This window comes from Pygoscelis adeliae, unplaced genomic scaffold (genome assembly GCF_000699105.1).
Source record: "Pygoscelis adeliae isolate BGI_AS28 unplaced genomic scaffold, ASM69910v1 Scaffold160, whole genome shotgun sequence".
Taxonomy (NCBI): Eukaryota; Metazoa; Chordata; class Aves; order Sphenisciformes; family Spheniscidae; genus Pygoscelis; species Pygoscelis adeliae.
Genome location: NW_008824035.1, coordinates 7,858,606 through 7,879,348, shown reverse-complemented (window position 1 = coordinate 7,879,348; position 20,743 = coordinate 7,858,606). Strand labels below are relative to the sequence as shown.

The following is a 20,743-nucleotide window of genomic DNA, read 5'->3' as shown; positions in this document are numbered from 1 at the left end:
AGGTTGTAGATTTTGGAGAATACCAGCACAGTGGAACACAGCACATTGATCCAAAACTATTAGTCAGAAAGCTGATTGTCTTCTTGATAAATTAAACAAAAAAAAACCACCACCACCACCACCACCCCAAAAAAAAAAGCAAACCAAAACCCAGAAGGTTAAAGAACATGCTTGAGAAACTGGGCCTTAATGCATCAACTATACATTAAGAAAGACTGGACAAGAGGGACTGGGAAAATATTTTGAGGTGCACAAGATGACTTTAGGCTGGCTCTGTGTGAAATGAATAAACGAGGCTAGTCAAATACTTGAATACCTGTAGGACTGGCACTTTCACAAGGATGACAATGGATCAAAGTCCAATATTAGCATTTTTAAGCCACATACTGATAACAAGTCTGTAACATACTGCCACTGCTGAGTGGTTCCCAAGCTTATGCCTGAGACCTTAAGTAAATTTTACAGGTGCTGAATAGCTTTAACGTTTGTAAAGCCAGTAAGAGTTGGGGCACTCTGCTGTTTACTGAGCCAGAAGAATGCTGCAGCAGCTAACCTTTCTTCTCCCTGGTTTGTCGACTGGGAGATCCACTGTAAGCAATCCTTTCTGTGACAAGTTTTGGCATTAAGAAACTGGCATTTGTCTTTTAAATTCCATTAAACTAGAAAATTACTGCTAACCTAGGGAAGTGGGCTATTAAGACTATTTGAGGAAAAAAACCCAAGAATTGTAAGCATCCAGAAGAACCAAAACAGCAGCAACTGCTGTTCTACTTTATCTTCCTTAAACACTCCATTGGCTACACGTCTACTTAGTTTGTGTTTGAGTAATGATGAGTTTTCTAAAAGGATCTTCAGATCCTCCGAATTTTGCACCTTTGCAGCTGCCATTCTGTCAGAATAACTGCAGATTTTAAGGGTGCACACAAATACACCTATACTGTTAATTTGCAAACACTTTACTTTCATCCTCTTCCCTTCATGGTCCCCTCTAAAGGAAAATGACACCCTTCAGACTCTACAAACACTTATCTTTTCGGAAAGACAGTAATTAAACTAGCCAACTATCACACCAGATCTGCAGGAAAGAGTACACGAAATGAAAAATAAAATAAGACTGTAACAAATCGCTAAGATAGGTTCATTTTTTATGATAAGAACTTCTCTGAGAGAATTTTGCATATTTCAGTTTAGATTTTATTTCCAAAATGAAACAAAAAAACTTATCTATATTTTCTCGTAATAGTACTAAATATCACAGCCAAGAGATGCAGAGCAGAAAAACTTTAACCTGAGAAAAATCTGACCTTTAGTGTAATTATGAATATTATAGTGAAACTGGATACATTTTTACTTAATAAAAAAAAGTAAATACTAGTATTTATTGCCCCCACATTGGAACACCTATTCCCAAAAGTAATGTGACCCTGTGGCAATGGAAAGCATACATGAAGTTTATGAACCTTCAGCCATCAAAAAAACAGCTAGCAAAGATGTCTTTTTTAGCAACAAGAAAATATAATTTTGCAATATTGAAAAACAATGCACTCCGGAACGCAAATTCCTATATATAGGATATATACTCTCTATATAGAAATTAACATCCATAAAACACTAGTTTATGAAATGTCAAGAGTCTGGAAAGCTGCTGACTTATATCATTCTTTTCACCACTCAAACTATTTGTGTAAGGTGCAGTGCAACTAAGAAAGAGACACCAAGCTGTTTAAGATAATCAGTAGAAGAAATTAATAAATATCCACAGCTATGAAGAAAAAAAACCACCAACAAACCAACTGTCAGGTAGAGAGGAACCACCCTGTGATAACAGATAAGTCAATTATCTCTGTTTACAAAGAACAGTTGACAAAACAAAAGCCTACTGTTGTTCCTCTTTTGTACTTTCTGAACGGTAAGGGTGACTGCTGCATAAACCACTTTTGGCAAGTTGTAATACAGTACCAAACAAACAAAGAATAAAGACATTTCTAGCGGTAACTGAATTTTAAGTAAGATTTTTTTTTAAGCAAAATTGCAGAACGGAGTAGAAAGCAATTATCACATTCTGACCTCAAAGTGCAAATTTAAATCTGCAGTACTCAAGACTGCTTTACAAGCACCTCCAACATGTTGATGCTATGGCTGTTGACGCTCCATACAAATACGGAGTAACATAATATTCAACTCTTACCTGTCTGAGCCACATACTGTAAGGAGCTGGTATTGTTATGCCAGATTCACTTCAGGGGTTTTCCCTCCAAAGAGAACACAAAGAGTTGAGGAAACGGCACATACCACTATAAGCTGGACATATCCTTTTTTCCTCCTTTTAAGTGATAGGTATATAATTACTAATCCTCTGGTGCTCCAAGGTAAAAACATACTGCATCACTGAAACATAACGCACTGTAATTCTACTTCCATTTTTATTACTATTCTCCTTAAATAGAAGGATGTAACTTATAACAAGCATAAAGCACAGTCCATATTTTATTATCTTAATTCTCCAGCATGGATATGCTTCAGTAATATGATACTGACTTTTGGTAGCAGCAGATAAATTGGGCAGGAGACTAAATTGCATTGAAAGGACAGAGTATTGAAAGGTTGGTCATAGATACACTGTTAAGCAGCACGTGACAGGAAACAACACAGATAAATGACATGGTTATTCTGATTTGCCTCAGTAAGACAAGATCCTGTTAAGAAGGAGCTCTTCTCCTTTTCCCTGTCTGCTGTTCTCTCTGCAGCACTGAACAGGCCAGGACAGCTTGCCTCTACCAGCCAATGTCTGTACAGGTTTTACCAAATAGTTTTATTACAGTGAAGCCAACCTGATGCTGGAACTTCTAAAAGAACCACTGGCACCTGGTCCAAAGGTTGAGTATGCATCATGTTTCCATTACACCAATGCACAAAATACTGGTGCGAAACTCATGGAAAAACACCTAACATACCCTTCTAAAGGACATAAAATAACGTCCCTTTGCTATACTGAAGGCCATTTAAAAAAAGTAATTTTGAAGCAAAATGGACTACATCTGAAAAAATTTCCTTCCACATCTATTTTGAATTAATGACAAGAAAAGAGCCTGCAGATTTATTAAACAAAGCAATTCCCTAAGAAAGCAAATAGACAGAATATAAAAACATAACAAATATAGCTTTAACAGATATACCTCATTAATTTATTTTGGCAAATAAGATTAGTTGTAATGATTCACACAGTACTTTGTGGCATATTAACAAACGAATCAGTAAATATGTAATAGCATATTTTATAAAAATGATGTTCAGTCTGAATAATAAGCTAATCTAACGAACCTGCCAAGATGTTGGAAGAGACCACCTTTTTTTTTGGTGCCAACTATAAGGCATTCAGATACAATAACTGCAGGTTAACAAGATTATATTGTGAATTACTTTGTGAAACCTGACCCAGTTTCTCATATCTAAGCCTCCAACAAGTACTGCATCCTTGGGTAGAAACTACACTCACCTCACAAATTCACAGCAGCGTACAAAAGCTAAAAAGCTGTGCTCACTTACATCAATATTTTATCAGGGTAGGAAACCTTCTATGAAAAGAAGATGAAGTAATGGGCACTGGTTCAATCTCTTATCCTCTTCATTTCTAATTTCCATTATTTCATTATGGTTGGGGTTTTTTTATGTTAGAAGTATTAAAACACAACTACCAAAGGAATGAACAGAATAAGTACTAGAAGCTTTAATACTCAAATTATACAACCACTTACATTTTCAGCTAGGTCCTGAAGATGACGTATCTTTTCTGCAAAACTACACCAGTAAGACTAAATGACTGCCCTAACCCTAGTTTCTTTTTCCTTCTCACAGAAGGATGTATTCCCATTGCTTTAGTATCTCCACACGTCTCCAAACTTGTATGCCCAAAGTAAGACCTTTAAATCCACAATAAGAACTGAAGCAGTAGCTTGGTATTTGGAAGTACAAAGCATTCCCAAGTTCTGCAATATTAACTGCTAGGAGAAGAAAGCTGCAACCTGTGCTTGTTTCATTGTTTTTTTTTAATGGCATCAGTTCTGAAATCCAGATGAAGCACACCAGTTCTCCCCCAGAATTTCAGAGGACAGTCTTCCATATGTTTCCTCTTCATAATCACAATTTTATAGGCCAAAAGTTCCATACCTGGTTGCATAGTTGTCTGGGCACATCGGCATTTGGACACCTACACTACAGCATCACAGTGTCTTGAGATGTGACACTTTCCTTTCATCTGGTTTTTCATAGATGCTAAGACACAGTCAGAACGCATAAGTTAGTAAGATGCTTATCAGTGTTCTTCTGAACTGCTAAAAATAAGTTAAGGGTTTCTCATGACTGGGGCTTGGGTTTCACAATAACTGTATACATGACATAAAATTTCTTACCATCAGAAACAGGCAGGATGAGACCTCTGGCCAAGCTCTTTCGGACAACACCTGTCCTCAAGAGATACCACCTTTCCCTTCATCGCACGGCCTGGGGACAATGGTCCTTATGGAACCTGCAAACCCTTCCCTGGCTACCCAAGAAAAGCCCCCGCTGGCTCCTAGTTTAAAAGTTCAAAAGAAGGCTATTTTCTAGATTGGGTGTCTCATGGGAAATAAGTTTTGAAATTTTCTCTTCATGAGAAGATATAAAAGCCTTTAGTTTCCTAGCTTCAGTGTTGTTTTACCCTTACAAATAGCACAAACTCCACATCAACCACAAAACAGTATGAAACATTATTATTCTTACCCTATTTAGGAATCTAGGTGCTCATTTCTGCAGATCTCAACATGTCTTTTGCCTTTTTTTTTTTTTTTAATGACAGGTAATGATATAGACAATGAAGCTGCATGCATGCAGACCTACAATGCAGAAAGTTATTAGCTAATCGTGAAAACCAGCCACTGCTGCAATGGCAGCACACTGCAGAGGTAAAATGCTAGCTTCACGCTTCCTGGCTGGAAAGCAGCCCTGAGTTCAGGGTCAGCTAAATGCAATGACATTTACCCTGCCTCCCCCGCATGTGGTTTCGCCTGCACTAACCATCTTCAGAGAGCACTCGCTGCCATAACTATATGATAGATATAGTCTAACTCATGGCTTCTGACATACTCCAAGCATCCCTCTGCCTGTGGTCACAAAAGAAAACAATTTTGATGCCTGATGAAAGAAATAAGCCTCTCAGTAAGGCTTGCATACTCGATCTGGCACAAACTCCAGGTTAAGCTCTCAGCAAATGCTTGTCTGGTTCAACTGTTTTGTTCAGCAGCCGCAGGAGCCACTTGTCTTTATACAACTTGCTTGGTAAGCCTGTGGGGAAAGGGAGGTAGTACAGGCTTCATAGAAAGAGGAAAAAAAGTCTTTTTAAAGTAAATGTTTTTGCTAGTTCAAAGTTATAAATGTTTTGTGGACATACTTAATTAAGTCAGGGAAACCAGTTGCCCTTTTGTCCTGGTTTCGGCAGGGATAGAGTTGATTTCCTTCCTGGTGGCTGGTACAGTGCTGTGCTTTGGATTTAGGATGGGAACAAAATTGATAAGGCACCGATGTTTTAGTTGTTACTAGGTAATGCTTACACTAGTCAAGGACTTTTCAGCTTCCCATGCTCTACCAACTGAGAAGGCTGGAGGTGCACAAGAAGCTGGGAGGGGGCACAGCCAGGACAGCTGACCCAAACTGGCCAAAGGGACATTCCATACCATGTGACGTCATGCTCAGCATATAAAGCTGGGGGAAGAAGAAGGAAGGGGGGGACGTTTGGAGTGATGGTGTTTGTCTTCCCAAGTAACCGTTACGCGTGATGGAGCCCTGCTTTCCTGGGGATGGCTGAACGCCTGCCTGCCCATGGGAAGTAGTGAATTAATTCCTTGTTTTGCTTTGCTTGCGTGCGCGGCTTTTGCTTTACCTATTAAACTGTTTTTATCTCAACCCACGAGTTTTCTCACTTTTATCCTTCCGATTCTCTCCCCCATCCCACCACGGGGGAGTGAGCGAGCGGCTGCGTGGTGCTCAGTTGCCGGCTGAGGTTAAACCACGACACCTTTGAAACACTTCCTAAAGTGTTAAAAATAGGTTCAGAGAATGAAATATTCTACTGAATTCTGAAAACGATAAACCAAAATCAATTGCAAAATGGTTAAGCACAAGCATTCACCCAAACTCCATTACATTCTGCCAGCTGTGCAGTGTCTGGCTATCCATGCCTCTGATAAAATCTGATCATCAATCTAGGTTTGCAATTCTCAAAGATTTTTTCCAAAATTATTTTTCCACCGCAAGCAAGGACAGAACAATTGCTTGGTAGAGACACCCCATGAATTACGGGCATACAAATGGGGCACATAGCTCCCACTTACATCAGTGAACCTGCAGAGGCTCCTAGGCCAATTTTCTATTGCTTTTTTTTTTTTTAATTTCCATTTGCATGTGGTTATTATTTATGCAGTACCATAAAAATGCCCTAATACTTGCAAACGTACGGCAGCACCTCTGTCCTACAAAGCTGACTATCTAACTATGGAAGCTTTTGGTGGCTGTAAACAGCCTGAAAAGGAGCACGGGAGCATTTCTTCAGCACTGACTCTGTGCTCGGCTGCCTTATATAATTACTGGCACACATTCAAACCAGATAACTGCATCACCAGACAGATTACAACACGTCTCCTGTAGGAGCAGACTTATTACAGTTTTAAAACCTGAACCTTGCGTAGGGCACTGTCCTCGCAAGCCATGGCACTGGGAGATGATTGCATGCAGGACCAAGGAGCAGGAAAGGGCAGGATGCAACTTAAAACTGGTACAGCCTCAGCCTCTGAACCTTTTTCCGGGCCCCCATCATTGCCCTCCAGTTGCTACAGCACAAAACCCATCTTCTCTCTTTTCTGCTACGCACCTAAGATCTTTAAACTGGGAAAACAAACGAACACATTGAATTTGATTTAGAATAATACACTTGTGAAACTGTTTATACAGTCAGAACTATACACTAATCCTATTTCATTTTTCTGACAGATATTTGGAGGTTTCTTGCCCCAGTCACTTTACAGCTAAACTTTATTCATATCTGCCATCACTAGCAAGACATGAAGCTCAAAAAAAATCTAAACAAGCCACACAATTATTCTGTCATATACACAAAAACATTGGCAGTGGCTATTAAACCTATTTTTAGCTATATTCTATAAGACATTTAAATATTTTTAACGCTCGGTATAAAGTGGGAAGGACAATAAATTGTACCATAAATTTCCACAGAGCACCTCATTTTAAATGCTGTTGCTCCAAATAAATCTGAAATATGAAAACATTTCTGCTAAAGACTAGAAAGCCAAAAATAATTTAGATATATGTAAAATAGCTACTATTCTAGGACCCAATCTTCTGATCTCATACATGCAAAAATCCAGCTATTTTCATTGGAAATTTCTCCTTATTTTACACACACCTGAATCGGTGATGCCCAGTAATAACCCTGTCCCAGCAAACACTTCAGGCTGCCACTGAGTTATTCCACATGTGATACTAAGCCAGGATTTCCAGCAGGAGAAGCAGGGACAAGAGGAGGAGAAAAGTTACACAAGGAACAATAGTGGTTCTATTAAAATGAGAAGTGTATGAACTGAGGAAGAGTAGGGGTAGCAGTCAAAGAAGCAGTACCACAAGGAGCAACACTGTGCTAGTGTAAGCACCCGTAAGCCCGATGCCTGACACTCAGCACTTAGTCCTGGAGGTTCAGCAAACACACATCAAGCTTGAAACCAAGGAAAAGTCACCTTGCAGGCAGCCTGAGTGAGGGCTGCAAAGTTAAAGTAATATGATTAAACCAGTGCACCAACGTGCTTCTATATTATAAGCAAGTTGAAAGCCATGGAGACTCCTCACTGCAAGGGTTACTGAGGACTCTCAAATCTAAATGGTGGAGATATGCATCATGTCTGTGTGACCACTTGCAGTTAGAAGGCCATTAAATCAACCCAACAATTATAGGTGATGTTTCTTTATTAAGTCTAGTGTTTCCATCCGTTGGTTTTGAAAGCTGGCAGGGCACCATCCTCAGTAGCAAAGTCTTACAGAGAAGTGCTAGGCAGCTTTTATTAGTTCATCTGAAACAACATGAATGAGCAGCGTCATGAAAGGTCACGAATGTCCTCAAAACCACAACTCCTACCCACCAATTAACTCTCTCTCCTTCAAAGGCTGAACATCAGTGATCTTTGATGCATCCAGATTATATCATCACCTTAATAAAAGTCAAGCTGACAGGGTTCACAGAGAACATTTTACTTGTGTAATGTTTTCCAGAGAAATCAAGAGGGGCTGTTACTGCCTGGCTGCTCTCTCCTGTTTGAAAATGAACCACTAGAGGCCAGTCCCCAGGCACAGCAGCCCACAGCCATTGTGTAAGGCAGGCAGTTCTGCAGTGCCTTAAATCTCAGTATATCAAAGCACTTCGGCAGACCACGAGCAAAGTTTTCCAGCAGCAATATCATGTCATAAATTTTTTTTCTAGAGACAGCAAAACTGAGCCAAAGAAAGATTAAATGATTTATCTGAGGGGAAGAAGGTCACTAAGAAAGATTTTGTAGAAATTTTGGAAAGGCTCCTGGTTCCCACTATGCCACTGAATCAGTGGACCTTGGAGATAATCAGTGGACCTTGGAGATATTCAAAAGCTGTCTAGACACAATCCTGGGCAACTGGTGGTGGCCCTGCCTGAGCAGGGGTTTACACCAGATGACCTCCAGAAGTCCCTGAATCAGTGGACCCAGCCTGCCAGAAGACACCGTTATAAAAAGCTTTATAAATGTCACGGGACAGGAAGATCTTGGTATTGGCACTACAGAGCGAGAGCAGTGAAGACTGATACTATCAATGATAAAAAAAAAAGTAGCAGGTCAGAACTTTAAATTGGCATAGAAGAATTAATAAGTGTGACTTCAAAGTTGATTTTTCCTATAACATAATTGCAGACTTCAGTTTTACCATTTCAAATTGCACCACATGTCTGATCTCTGGCAGATACTACCCATAATAACAGACCACGCTAATTGAATGGTATTGAAACAAAGAATAAATTCCATACATTGAGAATATCATCTTCAAGTTGCAATTCTACTTACAACTCAAGTTACCAACTCTCAATTCTTGTCAACAATGAGAACTAGATTTATTCATCTGCTACTTCTTCCTGCAGTCTTTAAGTATTAGAGTACACAAACTGAAAACTATTTCTACTAACTCTTGGCTTAGCCAGGACTGAATGAAGATGTCTTCTTTCACTTTTGGTACAAATTAAATTTTGTCTTTAGAGCCAGAGCGCAGGCACACAGAATCAGAATCTGGTTGAGGTTGGCAGGGACTTCTGGAGGTCATCTGGTGTAAACCCCTGCTCAGGCAGGGCCACCACCAGTTGCCCAGGATTGTGTCTAGACAGCTTTTGAATATCTCCAAGGATGAAGAATTCACCACCTCTCTGGGCAACCTGTGCTAGTGCTTGGTCACTCTCACAGTAAAAAAGTGTTTCCTGATGTTCAGTTTCCTGTGTTTAAGTTTATGCCCATTACCTCTTGTCCCGTCACTGGTCACTACTGAAAAGAGCCTGGCTTCGTCCTCCCATCAGCTACACTGATGAGACCCCTCACGAGCCTTCTCTTCTTTGTGCTAAACAGTCCCAGCTCTCTCAGCCTTTCCTCATAGGAAGGATGCTCCAGCCCCTTAATCGTCTTTGTGTGACTTCATTAGACTCTGTCCAGTACGTCCATGCCCCTCTTGTACTGGGGAGCCCAGAACTGGATATGTTACTATGAGTCATGAGTGAAACTTAATCCTGCTGTTGCATAAATAGTACGTGCAGTTTAACCAGAAAAGAATTTAGCTCATCTATATATAACAGTCTGCATTGAGATCACAGTAATATTACTAAGTTTCTATTCATGTTCTTCTCTAGTATACTTCAAAAGGTGTTTTGTGATTTTTGAAGAAAAAATTACTTGAACAGTAACCTTTTTCATATTGGACTTTGTTTAATAGAAAGAGAATGTTTCTTGCAGAGGCCTGATCCTTTGCCATGCTGAGCTCCTCTTTCAGCGAGGTGGGCGTTCTTGCCTGACTAAAGCCAATGCCGGTAAAAGTCCCTCCTAACTGAAACCCCAACTGGAATACAAAAGCCTGAATCTAGCACATAAACCAACCAGATTTCCTAGGTTAAATTGTGTCTGGTATGAATAAGTTTAACTGCCCTGACTACCCACTGTTTGCAGCATTAGCCCAAAGGGGATGGAAAGCATTGCTTCTGTTCAACTAGGAAAAAAAACATGAAGCAATTTTTCTTATGCAAGTGAGATCCAGAGTTTGGGTGACAGCTTAAAAGAAAGCCAGGGACTCAGGACACCAACTGTGTTCCCTTACATTACTGCTTGTCAAGCAAAGCATTTCTAGTGTTTCTTAGGCTACAGAACCTTTACCCCCAAATGGAGAAAATCTTCAATGGAGTGGAAATATCCCACAAAGGACAACATATAGCATGACTGACCCTTCCTTACACCATGTTATTTTATGTCTCTCTCCCAACTGGGATGCACCTGTAACTTGACCCTTTCTTCTGTATGTCCTGGTTTCGGCCAGTGGTGTTCTACATTGGCCTATTTTGAGTTTATGTATATTTAGTGACTAATATCATTGTTACTGAATGTCATGGCACTTTATACTGGTGACACTTGTCTACTCTTTATACATTTCTCCTGAGAAAGCTGTTCTTATTCCCCTTTCCATTTTTTAAGATGAAAAATAATTGTAAGGAATACAGTATATTCTCAGTATATCATTTTTACCCATATATTTTTTCTTAGAAACGCAATGTTTCTGCAAAAGTGCAGAATCTTACTCTAGCAGAATTGATTATACAACTGGACACACTTGACAAGCCTATGATTTGAATCTGATTATACCAATTAGGTAATCTGAATTAGTTTCTATTATAGCATTTTCAGACCTGATTAAAAGCACTTCTAACACAACATGTATCGCAATTTCTACCTATCACATTGTGAGTGTTAATGTTTCACGTGAGGAAGTAGGGGAATAAACCCTACAAACCTTTGCCTTTAAGAAAAAAGCTCACAAACCCTCATGTTGTGCTCATATATGAAAAAAAAAAAGTGGTGTATAGTAGTAATATCATCTTTAGAACAGTTTCCATCCGAAGTGACAGAGAATTCACTGGAGGGAAACTTATCTATAAATCTAGACAGTATCATGCTTAGCGGTCTAAGGTTAGTAACTACTAAATTAGGGACAGATGGAAACTAACTAATACCAAGACAATAGAATAATTTCTTAAACCACAAGAAAGAACAAAAATGCTAATTCTTATTAGTTTCAAATGAAAGGAGCTTTTGAAAGACCATCACAAAGTACAGAAAAATTCTTTAAATGTTTTCTTAAGAAAACTATTTACAGAAAAACCTGTTGAGCTATTATATTTTATTACCTCTCCTCTTCTTCATTACGAGCACAGTTTAAAGGAACAAACAGCAGAAAAGTAGCTGAACCAAACATTGCTCTCATATACATCACTGTGAGCCTGCAGTAATACCTCTGACATCTTGATTTGGATTTACATGGTTGTAATTTACAGAATTTTGTCATCTTTAAAAATGTAGAAAGGTGCTTAACGCCTCAAGGACATTTTCATCAGCTCTGGCTGTATCATTTCACAGAAGGCAGACTGACGTTAAAGTTTATTTTACCCTTTCCAGGCAGATGCCAGTCAGAAGAAGCTGAGCAGAAATATTTACAGATTTTCTGTGGAACCATGTAATTTGTAATAGAGCCTGATTGGTTTGACATTCCCTGCTTTCTATAGATCTCTGTTCTATGTCTACCAGGATGTCCAAATCTCACATTTTACTCTTTAATCCACTCACAAGAACATGCCAATAGAAACAGGAAAGAAAGTGACCATCTCTGCACAGAACTTTGAATCCTAGCCATGATTTCAATGACAGTAAGAAAGAAAAATATACAGTATTCTTTTGGTAAGATCTAAAGCCACAATTTTAGAGGAAGTGATCTAAACTTGTGCTTCCATTTTCTATCTTCATTGCAAAAAAAGGAAAAGAACACATATGGGGAAAAAAGATTGTCCAGCAAATAGTAAAATGTGCAACTTATGAAGACAAACAATGATTCAATCTGCAATATTGAAAATATATCAGTTCTAGAATGCAAATGTGTTTTTAAATGAAAAAGAATCCACTTACTTCTGTCTTTAATCTTTACTTAAAAAAATAACTTGAGCCTTTTTGAATTCAATTTTTTTGCCCAGAATCTTCACTAGACATTAGTAAGAAAGAATCAGAGTATGGACGAGAGCCACGAGCTTCAGGAGTCAGGTACCCCTTTTCAGCTTAAGTTAAGCCTTGGAAGGATAAACTTTGCTAGACCAGTTAGAAGTCAGGTAAATTCCTGAACTAAAAGCTCCTTTTCTTCTTTCCCTGGAATTCTCTCCAAAACCAGCACCTTATGATAAGCGCTATTTTGGTACTTGTCGATTTCTTCCTTACAGCCTCCATTAACTCTGCAATCAGGGAGGTCAATATCATTAACTGTTTCCAATTTCAGCTCATGAAATTTTGAAAATAAAATCAAGTAATAATTTGGATATTTCCCCGATTCCTTAGAACTTGCAAGTACGTGTTCTAAAACGATGATTTATAGAATGCATCTTTGACACACATTTTTTGTGTGTGTATGTGGGGGATGTTAATCTATTCAGTTGAAATTGTGGTAATTAACTCAGACAGTAAATTAGTGTATTCCAAAACTGCCTTTTGAGCACAACTGATTGACAAAGCACCAGGAGAAGCACTGCATTCCATATTACTGCATCTTTGAGTTTTAAGACTGGGTGGGCTACAGCAGCCTGACTTGAAAAATTTGATTTTTTTTTTTTTTTTTTTTTTTGTGCTGCAGACTTCAAGGGGCTGATGAAAGTGTGTGGGCTGGTTTGGATGTGAGCCATGCTTTTTCCACACATCATTGTGTCTCCTGCACTAATGACTCACACCTGCACATGCTGCTATCTGATTTCTAGGCAAAGTTATTTATAAACTGGAACTGCAGGGCCAAATCCTGGTGGTATAACTATAGAGATCATGATTTACCTAAAGCACTTGTCTGTGAAACACAGACAATTTGGGGACACTGAATTCACTCTCCTTTCAGGTGCCATGAAAACTGACACATCTCCCCCCCCCGATAAAACCCACATTGCAATTTTATCTTGCAGACTGCTATAGATCTGGATGTGGTAAAGCACTACTTTTCACCTAGCTGTGAGATAAACACAATCACAGACTTCCAAGGTCCCCTGGACACAGAAAAACATCCTATCTTCTCTCGCAGCAGGTACAGGAATATTTGCCGTACAGGCTGTTTATACCTGGAGACTTGCGTGTTGCAGGCCACTGCAAACAAAAAAAGATATTTTATTAAAGCAAAAATACTGTTGCCCCAAGCTTATGATTACAGTCTTGCCTGAAGTGTCTCATTCACTGGTCCAGAGAAGTAGTCAAACCTTCACGTTACAGTCTCTGCTTTCAGACACTCTTCCCCAGTGCTCAGAGTCTTTTGCTAGTTAAGATTGCAGAAGCATCAGCATTTGGTAGCAATTACGTACCTTTTTTCTCCTTCCTCTGCAACTGGCCATGAAGTGTTTTTACCACAGCTTCAGATGAGGCCATTTGTCTTCCTTTCTTTCTTTGGGGTAATTTAGTGAAGGGCACAGAAAAAACAGTTCAGAACAACTGCCTAAATGACCTCCCTGTGAGAACAGCATCATGAACCATACACATCCTCAGAGATACAAACCAGTGATCTGCCGCAGTGTAAATTTTCAAAGATGTTAATCTTAGACCTAGTAAGCACACAGCATCCTGCCCCTTAATGCTGAAAATCATAGTGTTTTGAATCTTGGATTAAAGTGATTGTGTATCTAAACAAAGCTCTGTTTAAATGGAAAAAAACCCCAAACCTTTATATAGAAAATCAGGTATATAAGCAAGCCTGTAACAGTTATTTACACAGACATGCATTTTGCTTCCAGCAATGCAAGTTTCTTCCAAACATGTACTTACGTATACTTCATTGTGTGCCTCAGAAAAACAGTAAGGTATTAATATGGCTGTTGAACTGCAGACTGGAGGGCATTTGACTTCAGGTAGCTGAGTTACGTTCAGAAATCAATATGCTACTGTCTTCTTTGGTGAAAATTTACTGGTGTTAAGGGCTTACTTCTGCCTACATTATTAACTGTTCAATCTAGAGCCAAATTATTTTAAACATTTACAGAGCACCCAGCAAAACAAGGCTTCAGTTCCAGTTGCAGCCTTTAAGTAGCATCATAGTTCATTCAACCTTAGCTTGATTCTATAGTACCAAGGAGTAAAATACTTTACAAACTGAGTAAGGATATCTGGTCTTTAAGCTACAGAAATAATAGGACAACAGTCTGTCTTGTCATCATACAGGTATTTTCCCCTCATAGATTTTTTTTTTAAAAATGCAGGAGAAGAACAGTGTGATTTGATTAGGCTTGCTCTTTTTTTGTCTCCATAATTTTGGACTGTAAAAGTTGTTATTAAACAAGCAATGAATACCAACCAAGGCAAGGCTGAATGATCAGGGAAGTGCCCTGGGTCATACACCCTTGCTTCTTACAGCTGAGTAGAACTACAACAGAGATGCAAAGAGAACCTCAAATTCAGCTCACTGCACATCTGCCCACATTTGTTCTCCTTCTGCTTTTATTCCTTTTCCACATGCCCAGTATTTTTATCTTAACTTTATCTGCTTAAGAAACTATCAGTCTTAGATTATCTTTTGATAGGCAATCTTGTTGCAGTCCTTACACACACATTTTTCAATCTTTTCTGCCTTCTTTTTCTAATATTGGTTTATTCTCTTCTCAAAATTCTTATCTCCAACTCCATCTCTGCTTACGGAACAATGAATTTTAATTTAGCTATTGCTTCTACAAAAAAAGTCTGTCTTTCTTTGGTTTAATTCATTTGATGTTGTGATTTTTTTTGTTAATAGTAAGAAATTCACTACCTCCATAAAGCAAGTCTTCTCTTTATTCACAGAACTGGAACAGCCCAAGAAAGAATGGATGAATTCTGCATGCTAGCCTGTCAATTGTCCTGAAACATTATATAGGCAGGTAAACAGGATTTATTCTTGGCATTTTTTTCATGACAATTTTTTACCACTATGTGACAATGGATTTTATGATGTTTCTGAGAAACTGAACTCAAAGCATAAATTGATTTCACTGAAAAAGACCAATAGATGGTGCCAGTACTATCAAATCCAAAGTATCAAAGAGCTCTATATCCTTATACAAATTGCCTGAGGTATTTAAATAAAGAGCTTGCTACTCCTTTTTCTATGCAAAGAGATTCTTGATTTTGAAAGCAGTTCATTTTTAATTAGCAACTGTAAATCTGATTTCAGATGCTGGGGGGGGGGGGAAAATTGGAAAAAACCCAGAAAAAACCCACACATTTTCAATCTCCTATTTCTCACAGCTGCTGGCCTAACATGGAAACAATTAGCAATTTTTTGCATTGGCATTGCCACTCCTTCCTTCCCATCTACCCATCTTTATCCCTGTGCCGACTCATGGAAATTCAAAGACTACATCCATATTGATAGGAGAAAGGAGGCTCCAGAGCATGGGGGTATTTCTGACTTTATCTGCTTTCATCCATGTGGCTAGCAGGCAATCTCTGCACCACGAGCAGTCTCGCATGGTCTCACTGGTGGCAGAGCAGTGACACGGTTGTGCAGGCAGCACACGGGGCCCCACATGCACTACAGGGCATGTTCCTGCTGGCCTGCAACATGCACTGTAAACAAACCCACCTCGAGAGCATGCGTGGGGATGCCTTTATACCCCCACAGACTGACTTGGCAGGTCACAATCCCTCACTGCTCTACGGGACTGTTCTTAGTCACCTGTGTAGAGTAGCTTTAAGACCCAGCTGTCTACTGAAGAGAGGTGCAAAACCAGAACAATCTGTCCTTTTCTACTCCTTCCTTACCTTTGCTTAGAGCAAGAAACACTGAAAAAATAGACCTTATTGTAAAAACCAGACTCTGAGCTCTGCTCAGACCACGTGAGTACAAGAACAGTTTAACTCCTCCAAGACAAACAAAACAATTACACTATAGCCCTTAGTATTGGGTTTTCTTTGTATTTATTTATTTAAAACTCTCTCTTCTAAAATTTGTTCATTTTATTCCTGCAACTCCTTAAAGTCAATGGTATGACTTGCATGGATGAAGCATGCAAAATTTTGTCCTTTCACCAAAGTCTGCATTCATGCTTTCATTTTTACTGATTCAGTTTTATATATTCCCCCCACCCCCTTTAAAGCAAAAGCACTTATAAGAACTCAAATAATCTTTTAAACACTCCTATTCTCACCTTGCTAGCACAAGTGCTATAAATGAGCACCTTAGCCGAGTGCATTCATGGATATATGGATCCTACTTTTGTTTTGAAATAATTCAAAATAGGATCTTACTTCAAGCTGTATACTAAGCTGATACTAACAAAGCTAACTCAGCTGCCTCCCTGGTAAGCCAGACCACTACATGTACTTTAAGAATATAAATAACACCAAAAGAAAACTATATTTCACAGTTTCATATTCATATAAAACATTATTCCCTGTATTATGTATTGTAATAATACATATTATATCACTATGTACTACGTAATAGTCTCCCCAGTGTACACACATACTAATCATCAAAATAACTGCAACTGTGATAGTTCTCCAATAAGCAAGTTCAATTACACTGAGTTCTACATTAAAAGCCTCTCAAAATGGACTCCCAGTTGAAGTTTTATGCAAAATTTAAATCAAAGAGTCTTTTATCTCACCAATAGCACCTTAGGATGAATTTTGGGTCTTGAGATGCTACTTTGGCTCATGGGTAATAAAAGACTTTGCAATGAAACCTACACAGTTGCTGGGACTAAGCCATCTCACAACCAGCTCTCTCTGCAAAACCCATAGTGGTGCAGTTGTGTCAGAGACAAGCTGTGTTCAACTATCACACAGTGGGCACCATGTTTAAACTCAAAATAATTATAAAGAGCATAAATAATACATTTTTTCATGCTATTACTATGTTGCTTTCAGCTACATCATGTAGCAGAAGTATGTTAGAGTGATTATTTTAGTAGTTTTACACCAACAGTAAAAAAAAAAAGGGGGCGGGGAACCAAATCAAAATTTGTAATTTATACAGTGATCAACGTCAGTGTATCTACATATTTCCTACGGAGTTCACAGATGAGGAGAACAGATGTAACATTTGCTGTTCCATGTCACCCCAGACTCGGTCCCACTTCCCATCCTTTGGTGTTGAGGAATCTTTCCTCTACATTGTCCTTGAGGTCTGCCTAATTTTACAAGAGGCTGTACTTTTTAGTAGCTTTTGCTAAATTAATTTTATGAACACCTGAATAGGAGAGAAATGTCTCAACCTTAACTTGTGGTAACGTTGTGTTTCAGAAAACTAGGTTGGTCAAACCAAGAATAGAGAGATTTTGTAGCTTCTCAAGGAGGACAAAGTAAAAGTGCATCATTTAATGCACACCTCTGTTTACCAGAAAATCAATAGAGTAGGAAAGAATGCCTAGCTGCTGCGTTTAGACACGTGCTGTTTCAGATATGGGTAAGCTGTTGTCACTCTAATTTTACAATGATTATCTGAAAGACAGAAGAATGAAATGTAAAGATTGGCAACAGCATCAAATAAAATATTACACTATACACAAACAGAAAGTTAAATCAAGAAACCCACAGAACTGTTAGATCTTCCTAAATCCTTTAGCACCCATGCTTAAACAGCAGAAAGCATTGCATAAACTGTGGTCAAAAATATTTGTTATCCTGGCTGTACAGTATTGCCAGAAAACACCTAAATAAAACCATTAACTCTGATGTTAAGTAGTCCAAATCATTTGGCTCCAGACAGGAACAGAAGCTCAGACTTGTTCCTTCCATAAGTGAGCAATACAGTGAGCACTATGCATTATGATTATTTTATAAAGACAAACATAACTTTAGATGGTATTCGCAAATTGATACAGAAGATAACTTTATCACAGTAAGTCAGGTACCCGTATATACATCATGCACATAAAATGGAAATGAAACATATGACAGATAAAAGAAGAAAATACAGAAAAATAATTACTGTTTTTCACATTTCCCAATCACTGTTGAAATACAGTATCACTACCAAGCTCAGGACAAACTTGACTCCCCAAGGTCAGACCTAATTATTGTCAGAAGCAAGGTCTCATTGCAACAAGAGACTGAAAAAGCTTGCTAAGAAAAGTAAGTTCTGAACCAAAGGGGTTATACTGTCTCATGCGTGTTCTGGCTCTCTGAAACAAAGTTATGTATCGCTGTGCCTCCAGTTTATTTTGTGAAATTCTAAAAGTCTTCTAAAGCAAAACAAACTCAAACACATCAGGTTCTAACTAATTTTTCCAAATGTTATTCTCATTCAGCTTCCTAGGATCAAAGAAGGTGCTCTCAAAGGTGTTACTTCTGGTTGGATACACATTTATTTCAGAGTCTGGTTGTTCGTATATATGTAATCACAGAAGATGAAACGCTGACCTAGACCATAGTTGTGCTAATATATACATATGTTTCTTCAAAAAAAAAAAAAAAAAAAAAGGGCAAACCTATACTTCACAAAGGTTCTGTCCCAGATCCTCAAGAAGTCAAAATTAGCATGGGGCTTTAACTGAATTCAACAATTCACTCTTTGTCATGCAGGCTGCACTTATGCTGCCTTCAACGTGACCATCTCAGAATATAATCAGCATACAGTTATTTTATCTGTTATTAACAGAAGAGAAGATTAGTTCCAGTAGCCAGGACACAAAGAAGCAAACAGTCAAAGTTGTGGTTTCTTTCTCAGCTCTACCACTGACCTTGAGGGTTACTGCAAGCCATTGCTTCTACGTGAACATCACTAGAAGATTTCAAAGTACTAGGAAAGTACCACAAGGCTACAGAGCACAAAATGTTTTCACTTCCCAAACAATCTTCATTGAAAACCAGATTTTTCCTCTGCTCCCATATCAATATGAAAGTTTAAGTTTTTCAGAGATACAGTTGTCCATAAGAACGATGCATTTATTCGTATTTCTCCGAGCAGCTCTTTCTTTTCTGCTACAGTTCTGTACTGAGGAACAGCCAAGGTGCTGGACAAGCATTGCTTGTTTTCTGTGTTAGTTACCACTGCGGATCACAGCCTCCAGCTTCAGAAGTGCCAGACCTCCTCCTTGTCCTGCAGCTGAGAAGGAGCATTAACATTTCCCTTCTCTGGGACTCTGAGTAGCAGTGACACTGCTCTTAAGTCTCCTTGGGAGGAGATGTCTCCATAAGGACATACTATGTTCAGATAATAACAGCTAGCAAATGAAGCGCCATAAAGTCAAAGAAAACTGAAACCATGGGCTTCCGTGCCAGAACTTCATCCAGTATGTGGACAAGCATACCGAAAACTGAGACTTTCACAGCCATCCTGCAAGCATGTGATTTATGTGATGACAAATATTATGCTTCCTATCATAACTAAACAGGCTTGACTTATTACCAACAGCTACACTAGAGCTAGGAGACTATCTACAATACACACACAAATAAATACCCATGAAGCTTCATTTTGAATTAAAAAAAAAAAATCAATTTCCTGCTGACATGTTCAGCATCCATCTACATTCTTGAAAAAAAAAAAAGCAAGCTGTACTTGAATTTATAAGTAATTCTTATTTATGAAAAAATCTTTCCCTTCCCACACGCTGTATGAAGGCAGACAATGGGAATGGCATTACATTAACACCACCAGTAGCAAACGTTGTGCTTATTATGTGTGTTCCCATAAGTGCAAGAGAAATGTGAAAGGGCAGCAATCAGTCATCTTATGCTTTTTGGATTTCTGAAGGCAAAAGTCAGGTCGTGAATGGCTACCACAAACACTTCTGCAATTTCTAGAAACGTGTGGGGAAACTCTTCAAACACATGAGTTGGGAGAGGACTTGTTTCATTGAGGAGAAGGAGCTATTTCTGATCAGGAGAAAATTAAACACAGCAGGTACAGATTTAAAATTTATTGTCCTGGTTTTGGCTGGGATAGAATTAATTTTCTTCCTAGTAGCTGGTACAGGGCTGTGTTTTGGATTTAGTATGAGCAACAACTAAAACATTGGTGTGTGTCCTGGTTTCAGCAGGGATAGAGTTAATTTCCTTCCTAGTAGCTGGTACAGTGCTGTGTTTTGGATTTAGGGTGAGAACAATGTTGATAACACATTGATGTTTTTAGTTATTGCTAGGTAGTGTTTATACTAGTCAAGGACTTTCCAACTTCCCATGCTCTACCGACTGAGAAGGCTGGAGGGACACAAGAAGCTGGGAGGGGGCACAGCCAGGACAGCTGACCCAAACTGGCCAAAGGGATATTCCATACCATGTGACATCATGCTCAGTATAAAAGCTGGGGGAAGAAGAAGGAAGGAGGAGATGTTTGGAGTGGTGCTGTTTGTTTTCCCAAGTAACTGCTACGCGTGAGGGAGCCCTGCTTTCCTGGAGATGGCTGAACACCTGCCTGCCCATGGGAAGTAGTGAATTAATTCCTT

At 38.9% G+C, this 20,743-nt stretch overlaps 1 long non-coding RNA gene across 1 annotated transcript; it reads right to left on the bottom strand.

Annotated features, from left to right (window-relative positions):
* Positions 1-18,169: 18,169 nt before the first annotated feature.
* LOC103923974 lies at positions 18,170-19,505 on the bottom strand. Its single transcript, XR_663960.1, has 2 exons — positions 19,037-19,505; positions 18,170-18,941 (listed from the first exon to the last, which is right to left on the bottom strand). It is a non-coding gene; the product is annotated as an uncharacterized LOC103923974 (long non-coding RNA).
* Positions 19,506-20,743: the final 1,238 nt, after the last annotated feature.